Source organism: Mobula birostris, chromosome 10, assembly GCF_030028105.1.
Source record: "Mobula birostris isolate sMobBir1 chromosome 10, sMobBir1.hap1, whole genome shotgun sequence".
Classification (NCBI taxonomy): Eukaryota; Metazoa; Chordata; class Chondrichthyes; order Myliobatiformes; family Myliobatidae; genus Mobula; species Mobula birostris.
In genome coordinates, this window is record NC_092379.1 from 18,943,643 (window position 1) to 18,957,691 (window position 14,049).

At 44.1% G+C, this 14,049-nt stretch overlaps 1 long non-coding RNA gene across 1 annotated transcript in view; it reads left to right on the forward strand.

Moving 5' to 3' along the window:
- Positions 1-14,049, forward strand: part of LOC140203877 (uncharacterized) — a 58,113-nt gene that overhangs the window by 9,836 nt on the left and 34,228 nt on the right. The window lies entirely within an intron of this gene.

Here is a 14,049-nt window from a genome sequence, read left to right on the forward strand (position 1 = left end):
GACCCTCTCTTCATTACAGAGCATTTGTCTCGTGTCAGAAACAGGCTCACTGTAATGATGATTGACTGTTACTGATTGATTTATTGATTATGTTATGGGAATGAGCAGTTCAAATGTAGGTATACCTGCACTTTATGTTCTGAAGCAGTTGGGAAACTCCCACCAACAACTGAAAGTGTGTTTGCTCAGACTGAGCACAGAAGCTCATCCTGATGACTGTAGTTCAGGTGATCAGATGATTGTGAATTGGCAGCAATAAAGTGGAAAATAAGGAGAAACTAAAAGATGCCACGGACTGCCTTGTCAATGTTCCATCGATGGGCAGAATCCCGGTGTGACATGCTGGAGCTCACGTTTGTTGATGAGAATGAAGGCTGCCCGGTGAATCAACTTTAGACTGAAACAGCAACACAGACAACAATCTCTGTGGGAGCTGTGGGGGGGGGGGGGCGAGGTTATCAGTGGCCTGGAAACTCTCAGGCCCTGAAGATCAGGGATAATCAACTTGCGTATTCAGAGAGAATCGATGATCTGTCATTGCAACATTGTCAGATAATGAGGTCTGCAAGTATAGGTATCTATTAAACCTTTCTTTCTGACATCTGGACAATAAAATGTGTAGTTTTATTCCTATAAGAGCCTTGGGCCAGTAGATTGCTATTTGATTTTTGTGATTACCTTGAATAAAATAACATCACCTGAATTGGATTTGTGTCTCTTTAAACTCTGATTGATAGATCTCACAATACCTGCAAATAACTGTCCTGAGGAGGGTAGTGTGATGGTACTACCTTATTATTTGGGGAATTTTGACCTTTCAGGTGTTGGATTGGACTGTATAATTGTTATTTGGCTTGTAGTTTAACTTTCTTATGTTTGTTTGTTTTTAAATAATTACCTACATAGATGTAACAGAGGGTTGCCATTCCATGCATCTCCTGGAAACTCCCAATTTCAGTAGCAGGTATCACATTGCTCGAATAGGGACTATCTCACTGATTAATTTAAGCAGTGGGATTTGAATGGAATGTCTGCTACCAGTTTTCAACAGTCATAAGCAATGGGTTTTAATGCCCCTTCTTGACCTCTGAAGAACTCTTCATCAGGACATCAGGACCCAACACAAGTTTAAGTTTTGATCAACAAATCCATCAGACAGGCTGGGGAACCCAGCATTTGGGGTGGCATGGTAGTGGTGAAGTATATAAGGGGTTAACATGGTCAGTTAAGCATAGCAGGCTGTTTTCTCTGAAAGAAACCATTGATGATCGACAGATGTGCTATTCAATGCTGATAAGTATTTCTTCTTGAAGTTAGCCAGCTGGTGTTTCAGGGTCCTTGTCCTTGTGCAATTATTTGCAGAGATAAGACCAGCCTGTTCTGTGTATGAGACCTTATGCCTATTCTGTAATTTGTCTTTCGGGAATGTCATGGAGTAGATAAGTTTGGCTCCAGCCTGTCTTGTGTGGGGGTATCTGAATGAATATACTCATGTTGTAAGGGGAATTGTGAGTTAGTTGGTGGACTGTTCCTGTTTGGGCGACTAACTGAGTAAGCCCCGGGTGCTTTGAATAAAGAATTTGTACTTATACGGTCTCTGAGTGACTTTATGCAGATTCCACTTCCACAGTAGTGTAGTGGTTAGCAGAATGCTTTCCAGTGCAGGTGACCTGGGGTTCAATTCCTGTCACTGCCTGTAAGGAATTTGTAATTTCTCCCCGAGAATGTGTGGGTTTCCACCGGGTACTCCAGTTTCCTCTCACAGTCCAAAGACAAACCGGTTGGTACTTTAATTAGTCATTGTAAATTGTCCTGTGATTAGACTAGGATTAAATCAGGATTCCTGGGCAGTGTGGCTCGAAGGGCCAGAAGGGCCTATTCCATGCTTTATGTCAGTAAATAAATGAATTAAATAATTTACATGGACTTTACTGACCTCTTGTCAGGAATTCATTCTGAAATGATTCGTGAGTTTCCTCTCACTCTCCTCCATATGGGAGTCCACTCTACTGTCAATTACTCTATCTGAGGAGCTTCCTTAACGAAGTCCACAGATTCATTCTAATGAATTTAAACCTGCAGTACTGTCTTTCTCTTCCTCTTTAATTTAAATCTATCTTATGGATGTCATTTCCATTCCCTTCACTCCTCCATCTCTCTATGTCTGATGTCTCATTGAGCCAGGAAATTGTGGTGCAAACCATTTCAGCACATCATCCCGTTGGACTGAGGCATTGCTTCCAGATTCCTCCTCTGACCAGACATTTCCTTACCTGCCATTCCCTCTCCTTCTATGATCTGACATCTGATTTATGCCCTGATGGGTCATCCCACACAGCAGTATCCAAAGAGGTGTACTTGTTGCTGAGGAGAATGGCTACAGCGGAACCTTGCAATGACTGCTGAATCCCCTTACCTCTTCTGTTGGTCACCCATCTACTGTGTGAAGCCCATACTCTGGGTGTGACCACCTCTTCAATAGTCTCATCTATAATGTCTTCAGCCTCCTGGATGATCCTGAGTACATCCAACTCCAGCTCCAGTGGAGTATTACACTGGGGTAAAGGAAATTACAGAGTCATGAGAGAGGAGTTAGCCAACGTTGAATGGAAGGGGACACTAACAGAGATGATGGCAGAGGAGCAATGACAAGTATTCTGGAGGCAGGATGACATTCCATGGCTGACAAGGGAAGTCAAAGACAAAGTATAAACAAAAGAAAGGGCCTATAATAGAGCAACAACTAGTGGGGAGTTAGAGGATTGGGATGCTTTTCAAAACCAACAGAAGGCAACTAAAAAAGCTGTAGGGAGAGAAGAGATGAAATATGAAGGTAAGCTAGCCAATAATATCAAAGGGGATACCAAAAGGTTTTTCAGATATATGAAGTGTAAAAGTGAGGCGAGAGTAGATATCGGACTGCTGGAAAATAACACTGGAGAGGTAGTAATGGGGGAACAAGGAAATGGTGGATGAATTGAATAGATATTTTCCATCAGTCTTCACTGTGGAACACGCTCACAGTTTGCCGGAGGTTTGAGAGTGTCACGGGGCATAAGGGAGAAGGTGCTTGGGAAGCTGAAAGGTCTGAAGGTAAATCAGCCACCTGGACTAGATGGACTACACCCTAGATTTCTGAAGAGGCAGCTGAAGAGATTGTGGAGATATTAAGAATAATTTTTCGAGAATCACTAGATTCTGACATGGTTCTAGAGGACTGGAAAGCTGAAAATGTCATTCCACTCTTCAACAAGGGAAAGAGGCAGAAGAAAGCATATTATAGATCAGTTAGGCTGACCTGAGTGACTGGGAAGCTGTTGGAGATGATTGTTGAGAATGAAGTTTCAAGGTCCTTGGAGTCACATGAGAATTAAACGGGAGGAGCAGATGGCAGCCCAGCGCAGCGCGCGCAGCTGTCTGGTGAAATGATATCGTAATTGTAAGTAGGATGCCGTGCACAATCCTGATTTGTTGGAGACAGACGTTGGAAGGCACAGAGGAACATATGGAGAAATTTCTGAAATGCTCGGTTCGCTGCCGCTGCTACTGTGCGGTCGAGGATCTCTGGAGGGAAGGCCCCAAAATCCCGGCTTTGCCTGCTGCTGGCAACCGTGGCTGGGGTCGAAGCGTTCGGCAGAGGTGGTGCTCGGTACTCGGTGTTGGAGGGCTGATCGGAGCTCGAAGTTTTCGGATGACTCAGAGTTGGACTGTGGTCAGGCATGGCAGGGAGAGTTTTCTTCCTTTTCCCGTCTGCGTGAGATGTGGGACTTTCGAGAGACTTTGAACTTTTTTACTGTGGCATGGCCTGTTCTTCATCAAGTTATGGTCTTGTTGCACTGTTGTAACTATATGTTAAAATTATGTGGTTTTTGTTAGTTTTTCAGTCTTGGTCTGTCCTGTGTTTCTGTGCTATCACACTGGAGGAATATTGTATCATTTCTTAATGCATGCATTACTAAATGACAATAAAAGAAGATTGCGTGTCCTCATGATCTAATCTAATCTAAATGGCCAAGTCAACATGGTTTCCTTCAGGGGAAATCTTGTCTGACAAACCCATTGGAATTCTTTGAGGAAATAACAAGCAGGATAGACAAAGGAGAGCTGGTGGATATTATGTGCTTGGATTTTTAAAAAGCCTTTGACAAGATGCCACACATGAGGATGCTTAACAAGATAAGAGCCCATGGTATTACAGGAAAGATACCAGCATGGATAGAGCATTGGCTGAATGGCAGGAGGGAAAGAGCAGGAATAAAGGGAACCTTTTCTGATTGGCTGCCGGTGACTAATGGTGTTCCACAGGGGTCAGTATTGGGACCGCTTCTTTTCACATTTGGATGACAGAATTGATGGCTTTTTGGTCAAGTTTGCGGACAATATGAAGAAAGGTGAAGGGGCAGGTGTTGTTGAGGAAGCAGGTAGGCTGCAGAAGGACTTAGATTAGTGAATGGACAAACAAATGTCAGATGGAATATACTGTTGGGAAGTGTATAGTCATGCACCTTGGTAGAAGGAATAAAAGCGTAAACTATTTTTAAACGGGGAGAATACCCAAAAATCCAAGATGCAAAGGGACTTAGGAGTTCTCGTGCAGAATTCCCTGAAGTTTAAATTGTAGCTCAGTGGTGAGGAAAACAAATGCAATGTTACCATTCATTTCAGAGGACTAGAATATAAAAACAAGGATGTAATTCTGGGTTTTTATAAGGCATTGGTGTAGTCTCACTCGGAGAGTTGAGAGCAGCTTTGGGCCCCTTATCTAAGTAAGGATGTGTTGACATTGGGCAGAGTTCAAAGGAGGTTCATGAAAATGACTCTGGGATTGAAAGGCTAATCATATTTGGAGCATTTGATCGCTCTGGGCCTGTACTTGCTGGAATTTAGAAGAATGAGGGGGATCTCATTGAAACCTATCAAATGTTGAAAGGCCTAGATAAGGATGCATGTGCAGAGAATGTTCCCCACGGTGGGGGAGTCTAGGACCAAAGGGCACAACTTCAGAATAGAGGGACGCCCTTTTAAAACAGAGATGAGGAACAATTTGTTTAGCCTAAGGGTGGTGAATCTGTAGAATTAGTTTTCACATGCAGTTATGGAGGCCAGGTCACTGAGTGTATTTAAAATGGTGGTTGATAAATTCTTGATAAGTCAGGGTGTAAAAGATTATGGGGAGAAGGTAAGAGAATGGGGTTGAGAGGGAAATGGATCAGCCATGATCAAGTAGCGGAACAGACCCAATCAGCTGAATGGCCAAGTTCTGCTCCAATATCTTATGGTCTATATGGTCACTGAAAGTGGAGTCACATGTAGACAGGGTGGTGAAGAAGACTGTTGGTATTGTGTGTAAAAATTGGGAGCACATGGTGGGATTGTACAAGGTGCTGGTGAGATTGCATATGGGGTATTGTGTTCAGTTTTTATTCGTCCTGCTGGTGAAAAGATGTTATTAATCTGGAAAGAGTGCAGAAAAGATTTACAGGGATGTTGCCATGACTGAGTTAAAGGGAGAAGCTGTCTAAACTAAGACTTTCCTTGGGGTGAATATACAGATTGCAGAACATATAATTTATTTACAGTTACTGAGGGGAGTCAAAATAACAGTGAGATGGATGTCTTTCTGCTACTGTACTTGGTTATTAAATCTCTAGCAACCTCCAGCTTAGATCTGGTGAAAAGCTCTGGCTTGCAGGAGACCGAGTGGAGATTTTATAGAGATGCAAAAAATGAAGAGGGCAATGGATAGGAAAAGTTCCCACAAAATGCTGTCAATGTGACGAGCTTGGATGGGCATCTTGGTCAGCATGGACGAGTTGGGCCGAAGGGCCTGTTTCCATGCTCCTTGACTCTCTGACTCTCCAAATGCAAGTGCAATTTACCGTGGGCAATTAACCTACCAACAATCCTGTAGGATGTGGAAGAAAGACATATTTCAATGTGACATATTCATCTGAAAAGCTCCGGCAGACTCAGGAACTCCCGATGGTCTGGAATCCTCCTGTGCACTGTTTTACCCACATCCTCCACACTCTCAGTCTGACTGATACACTGACACCCAGTGGCTGTCGGTTGGTATTACAACAATCAGTTTGTTGTAATATTTGGAGGTGTTCCTCTGACCCCAGTGGTTACAGTTTATCACTGCAAGGTAACAAATGCTTCGTCAAATTGTCTTCCATCCAGACACAAGAGTCTGTAAATGCTGGGATCTGGAGCTACACACAATCTACTGGAGGAACTCAGCGGGTTGAGCAGCATCGGTGGACAGAAGCTGTCAAATCCCTGAATGAGGACAGTCCGTGAGCATCTGGTTTACAACAGACAGAATGAAATTACCGGAGTAAAGAAAACCTGCTGATGTTGAAAATCAGAAGGAAAAACTCTTGGAAGCACTGGACAGACAATATAGATTGTACATCAGTGGTAGCGGGAAAGAAACGGAGTGTCGGTGAGTAGACCAGATACATCTCCAAATATGCCAACTTATCTATGTCAACGATCGTCAAAACAACTAAAATAGCAAAAGCAGAGTCCAATGAACAAGAGCTCAAATCAAGCTCTATTGAAGACATCGGATAAATGCAAATTATTGCAAGGTAATGATATATTGACAGAAAAAGCCAACGAGGGAAAGCAGGGATTGTATAAAATGTCCCATCAGTGAGAAACTACTGAATGAAAACCCTGTCCTTTCCCTGTCTGTCACTTTCAATGTGACAAATTCATCTGAAGAGCTCCTGTAGTCTCAGGACCTTCTGGCACAATGGAATCCTCCTGTGCACTGTTTCACCCACACCGTCCAGCAGTGTCTCTGTGCCTGACTGGACGCAGTATATCACCCCAGCCGACTCACAGGTGAAGTGTTGCCTTACCTGGAAGGACTGTCTGGGGCCCTGAATGGTGGTAAGGGAGGAAGTGTAAGGGCACGTGTAGCACTTGTCCCGCTTACAAGGATAAGTGCCGGAGGGAGATCGGTAGGGAGGGAGGGGGGGGTGGCAAATGGACAAGGGAGTCATGTAGGGAGCGATCCCTGTGGAAAGCAGAGCAAGGGGGGTAGGGAAAGATGTGCTTAGTGGTGGGATCCCGTTGGAGGTGGCGGAAGTTACGGAGAATAATATGTTGGACCCGGAGGCTGGTGGGGTGGTAGGTGAGGACAAGGGGAACCCTATTCCTAGTGGGGTGGCGGGAGGATGGAGTGAGAGCAGATGTGCGTGAAATGGGGAAGATGCGTTTGAGAGAAGAGTTGATGGTGGAGGAAGGGAAGCCCTTTTCTTTAAAAAAGGAGTACATCTCCCTCGTCCTGGAATGAAAAGCCTCATCTTGAGAGCAGATGCGGCGGAGACGGAGGAATTGTGAGAAGAGGATGGCATTTTTGCAAGAGACAGGGTGAGAAGAGGAATAGTCCAGATAGCTGTGAGAGTCAGTAGGCTTATAGTAGACATCAGTAGATAAGCTGTCTCCAGAGATAGAGATAGAAAGATCTAGAAAGGGGAGGGAGGTGTCCAACATGGACCAGGTAAACTTGAGGGCAGGAGGAAAGTTGGAGGCAAAGTTAATGAAGTCAATGAGCTCAGCATGCCTGCAGGAAACAGTGCCAATGCAGTCGTCGATGTAGCGAAGAAAAAGTGGGAGACAGATACCAGAATAGGTTTGGAACATAGATTGTTCCAAAGCCAACAAAAAGGCAGGCATAGCTAGGACCCATACGGGTGCACATAGCTACACTTTAGTTTGGAGGAAGTGGGAGGAGCAAAAGGAGAAATTATTAAGAGTAAGGACTAATTCCGCTAGATGGAGCAGAGTGGTGGTAGAGGGGAACTGGTTAGGTCTGGAATCCAAAAAGAAGCGGAGAGCTTTAAGACCTTCCTGATGGGGGATGGAAGTATATAGGGACTGGACATCCATGGTGAAAATAAAGTGGTGGGGGCCAGGGAACTTAAAGTCATTGAAAAGTTTCAGAGGGTGAGAAGTGTCACGAACATAGGTAGGAAGGGATTGAACTTCTCACCCTCTGATACTTTTCGATGATTTTAAGTTCCCTGGCCCCCACCGCTTTATTTTCACCATGGATGGAGTTCAAACCAGAGAAGTGTGAGGTGGTACACTTTGGAAGGACAAACTCCAAGGCAGAGTACAAAGTAAATGGCAGGATACTTGGAAGTGTGGAGGAGCAGAGGGATCTGGGGGTACATGTCCAAAGATCCCTGAAAGTTGCCTCACAGGTAGATAGGGTAGTTAAGAAAGCTTATGGAGTGTTAGCTTTCATAAGTTGAGGGATAGAGTTTAAGAGTCGTAGGGTAATGATGCAGATCTATAAAACTCTGGTTAGGCCACACTTGAAGTACTGTGTCTAGTTCTGGTCGCCTCACTATAGGAAGGATGTGGAAGCATTGGAAAGGGTACAGAGGAGATTTACCAGGATTCTGCCTGGTTTACAGAGTATGCATTATGATCAGAGATTAAGGGAGCTAGGGCTTTACTCTCTGGAGAGAAGGAGGATGAGAGGAGACATGATAGAGGTATACAAGATATTAAGAGGAATAGATAGAGTGGACAGCCAGCGCCTCTTCCCCAGGGCACCACTGCTCAATACAAGGGGACATGGCTTTAAGGTAAGGGGTGGAAAGTTCAAGGGGGATATTAGAGGAAGGTTTTTTACTCAGAGTGTGGTCGGTGCGTGGAATGTACTGCCTGAGTCAGTGGTGGAGGCAGATACACTAGTGAAATTTAAGAGACTACTAGACAGGTATATGGAGGAATTTAAGGAGGGGGGTTATATGGAAGGCAGGGTTTAAGGGTCAGCATAACATTGTGGGCCGAAGGGCCTGTACTGTGCTGTGCTGTATTGTTCTATTGTTTGTCCATATATCTGTGATTCCACTTTCAAGGAATTATGGATCTGTATTCCTAGATCCCTTTGTTCTGCACATCTCAGTTCCCTATTGAATTGCATTGACTTTATTCTTTCATCCTTCACATACGTGAGGAGTAAAAATCTTTACATTACATCTCCATCTGAATGTGCAAATTATAGTAATTTGTAAAAAGTAGCATGTTCAGTATGATATACAACAGAACAGTCAATATAGCTTAGAAATACAATTGTGTCAGTGTGAATTAATCAGTCTGGTGGCCTTGTGGAAGAAGCTGTCCTGGAGCCTGTTGTCCTGGCTTTAATGCTGCGGTACTGTTTCCCGGATGGCAGCAGCTGGAGCAGTTTGTAGTTGGGGTGACTCGGGTCCCCAATGATCCTTTGGGCCCTTTTTGTAAATGTCCTGAATAGTGGGAAGTTCACAACTGCAGATGTGCTGGGCTGTCCGCACCACCTGTGCCCTGTGATTGAGGGAAGTACAGTTCCCATACCAGGTAGTGATACAGCCAGTCAGGATGCTCTCACTTGTACCCCATGGAAAGTCCTTAGGATTTGGGGACTGATGCCAAAGTTCTTCAACCATCTAAGGTGAAAGAGGTGCTGTTGTGCTTTTTTCACCACGCAGCTGGTATGTACAGACCAAGTGAGATCCTCGGTGATGTGTATACTGAGGAACTTGAAGCTGTTCACCCTCTCAATCCTACCATTCACTGTGTTCTTGTCCTGGATTGTCCTGCCAAAGTGCAACACTGTACACCCATTGGCATTATTCCCCTCTGCCGTTATTCAGTCCATCTTCCCACTGGTTCAGACCATGCTGCAATCTTGCTGCATTGGTTTATTTTGATCGTACTGATGCTTACCAGAAGCTCCCAAATAATTCTTATCAGTGCTCCGTTATCCTTCCAGAACTCTGAGATCTATCAGGTCCCCAGTGAATTGTTTTGAGCAACCTGTCATCTTTCTTTCCAGACCAGATGAAGGGTCTCAGCCCAAAATGTTGACTGTTTACTCTTTTCCATAGATGCTGCCTGACCTGCTGGGTTCCTCCAGCATTTTGTCTGTGTTGCTTTGGATTTCCAGCATCTGCTGTATTTCTCTTGTCTGTGATGCTGCGATCTTTGTTAGCCTCCCCTACTACTTTCCCGTACTTGATCTCTTCTTCAAATTTGCTGATGCAGTTTCTAAACAGATGATGATCAATGTCACGTGATCGGCAACAATGAATATATCGAGTCAGGATTTATAAACAAACAAGCATTTATTAAACCCTGATAAACAATGAAAAAAACCGAAAACCCTAACTGGAAGTAAACGGCTATACAGCCATTCAGTAAACCGCTACTCAGTACTAGTTCTTAAAGCAATAAATGCCAAACCAGTTCTTAAAGCGATACATTCAAACACAGTTCCTCGAATGGTAAATTTTAAAGTCCAAGAGATTTATATAGTCAATTAGGAGAGACTTTCATGAAGTAACGAATTCCTCGAAGACACGACGTCACTGCCACTCCCAGTCGGATCCTGCCTTGTCTACAGGATTCACGACGACGGAAATAAAATGGTTTTAAAGGCACTGACATTCCTCCGTAGAATAGATCCTGCTCAGCCTTTTCTACCACTTTTGGCAAAGGCTATCTCATGCAGATCACTCTTTCTTGAATGAATTCAATAATGGTTGATCCTTTCCAAACCCGTCGAACGTCTCCTTCAGGGTCCCGTCTTCACTGTCCAATGTTACTGAAAAGATACATTAACAAACCTGGCAGCGATTGATCAAACTACCGGTCCAGACTTCTGTACCTTACAATAGAACATAAAACTCCGTTTAAAATCAAAACTGCGTCATAATGCAAATACGCAGCGGAGCTGAGTATCTCATTGACGTTCTAACTGGAAAAACTAACTGCGTCACCAGGGGTCTTCCCTTTTATACCCGTGGTGAACTCACATCGGCAGGAAAATTACATCAGGTGACCTTCAAAAGACCATTACATCATCCTCACAAGACAGTCACAAGATCTCCATGAGGTATGTAACAATCAACAACAGATCCAACGCTGACCCCTGCTGCACACCCCTAGTCACAGCCCTCCAGTCAGAGAGACTTGTGTACTTCCACTCTGTCTTCTCCCGCTAAGACAATTTACTACTGCAACTTCAACACCAAGTGACTTAATCTTCAGGACGAGCCCCCTATGTGGTACTCTGTCAAAGGCCTTGCTAGAGTCCATGTAAACAAGGTTTTCCCTTCATCAACCTGCTCGGTTCTACAGACTTACCATGGGGAACATCCTGACAGGCTGCACCACTGTCTGATATGGGTGGCGGCAGGGGCACGACTGCACAGAAGTTACAGTAAGTTGTAAAATTAGTCAGCGCCATCTCGGGTACCACCCTCCATAGTATCCAAGACATCTTCAAGGAATGGTGCCTCAGAAAGGAGCCAACATTAAGGATATCACTCAGGACATGCCCCCTTCTCATTGTTACCGTCAGGAACGAGGTACAGAAACCTGAAGGCACACACACAGTGATTCAGGAACAATTTCTTTCCCTGTCATCTGATTTCTGAATGGACATTGAACCCATGAACATTACTTCACTACTTTTTTATATTATTTCTGTTTTGCACTTTTAAAATCTATTTAATACACATGAAACACTCCGGTTCCGTCGGCTGTGTAAGCCTAGGGAAGACAATCTCCGGCCCCGCTAAACGTGTGAGATTGAAGCGCAAACCCCTCAAATCCCTCTGTTTGTGTGGATGCTGTGTGATTCGTACCCCGTTACAAATAAGTACCAGAAAATAACAGACAGTACACCCCATACAATTAAATGATTTAGCTTTATAATTCTTAATTTGACTAAAGGGTTAGTAAAGAAAAAGCAAAAGAAAAAGAAAAGGGCCCATTTTAATGAAATAGCCTAATGTGCACAAGTTGGAGCTCATGGTTTCCCCTTCGCTGATCCTCTTTTGATCTTCCTGGGCTTTGTCAGATCATGGCCCCGCTCCGGGTCGAGTCCTACGACCTCTTCTCTCCGGCGTCTTCTCCCTTCATCTCCCACTGAACAAAAGACCCAGCTCACACCGGTGTCAGGCACACAACACGAAAAACACACTCCCTTCATTGGACATCTCACATTCCAAAGCACCCGTTATCTCTAATCATAACCCAAACACTGCTTCTACAGAAAGACCATTATGAAACATTTCCCAGGGTGTTACACATATGTATACTTTAATTGATTTACTTATTTATTTTTTTCTTTCTATATCATCATGTATTGCATTGTACTGCTGCTGCTAAGTTAACAAATTTCACGACACATGCCAATAGACAATAGACAATAGGTGCAGGAGTAGGCCATTCAGCCCTTTGAGCCAGTGCCCCCATTCACTGTGATCATGGCTGATCATCCACAATCAGTACCCTTTTCCTGCCTTCTCCCCATATCCCTTGACTCCTCTATTTTTAAGAGCTCCATCTAACTCTTTCTTGAAAGAATCCAGAGAATTGGCCTCCACTGCCTTCTGAGGCAGAGCAATCCACAGAACCACAACCCTCTGTGTGAAAAAGTTTTTCCTCAAATCCATTCTAAATGGTCTACCCTTTATTCTTAAACTGTGGCCTCTGGTTCTGGACTCCCCCAACATCGGGAACATGTTTCCTGCCTCTAGCGTGTCCAATCCCTTAATATTCTTATATGTTTCAATCAGATACTAAACCAATGATAATAAACCTGATTCTAATTCTGATTCTGGTAATGTCCTCAAAAAACTCTTTTAAGATCGGTTCAACACAATGTACCACGCACAATGCATGTTGACTGTCCCTAACCAGGCCCTGACTATCCGGATGCTTATACATCCTGTTCAGTAGAATACCTTCCAATAATTTACCCACAATTAATATCAGACTCACTGGCCCCTAGTTGCCTGGCTTGTTCTCAGAGCCTGTCTTGAACAATGGAACAGCATTCGGTATCCTCCAGTCCTCCGGCACATTGCCCGTGGTTAAGAATGTTTTAAGTAACTCTGTCACGGCTGCTGTGGTTTCTGAACTTGTCTCCCGTGAGGACCAAAGGGACACCTTGTCAAGCTCTGGGGATTTTTCCACCCTAACTTCCCTCAAGTAAACACCCCCTCATCTGTTATCTGGATACAGTCCATGGCCCCACTATTGTTTTTCCTCAGTTCTATGGAGTTTGTGTCTGTCTGCTGAGAAAGTACAGATGCAGAGAATTCATTTGAGATCTCATCCATCTTTTCCTGTTCCACACACAGATGACCATGCTGATCTTCAAGAGAAGCAATTCTGCCCATTACTATCCTTTTGCTCTTAACATATTGATGAAATCCCCTGGGATTTTCTTTCACCTTGTCTGTCAGAGCAACATCATGTCTCGTTTTAGTTCTCCTGATTTCTGTCTTACATGTTCTTTTGCATTTCTCATACTGAAGTGCCTCATTTGATCCTAACTCCCCATGTGTAATCTTCACCTCCTCCTTCTTCACAAGTGCCCCAATACCCTGAAAAACTAAGCTTCCCTAAATCTTTTAGCTGTGCCTTTATTCCTAGCAGGAACATACAGATCCTGGACATTCAATCTTTTTCTTTTGAAGACCTTCCACTAACCAAGTATCCCTTTGCAGGAAACCAACCTATCCCAGTCCATGTCTGCCTGATCTCTTCTGATGCCATCAAAATTGGCCTTCCTCCTGTTTTCAATGTCCACCTGAGGACCAATCCTGTCCTTCTCCATAATTATCCTGAAAACGATCAGTAGAGCAAAACAGTTTTCGCCTGCACACACGTCTGTCACCTGCCCTGTCTCGTTCCCTGAGGAGATCCACTATCCTGACCTCTGCATTTTGATTAAAGAATCTTTTAAGAACACATCTGACAAACTCTATCACATGCATCGCATTTAGAGTAGGCACAGTGTCTGTATTCCTTCCACATCCGTCCCCACTCCATGGCAGCATATTACCTTCCTCCCGTACCCCCTTCAGGCCCTGCCCCTCCTCAGAATAACGACAAACCATGCAGATGGTAAAAACTATCATGGGGAATCTGATCAGGTTACGCTGTGCTCTTTTGCTAGGGTTGCTTGAGCTGTTGGGGAGCATCTAAAATAACTTGCCAGGGAGATGGGAACTAGAGTGACAGGGC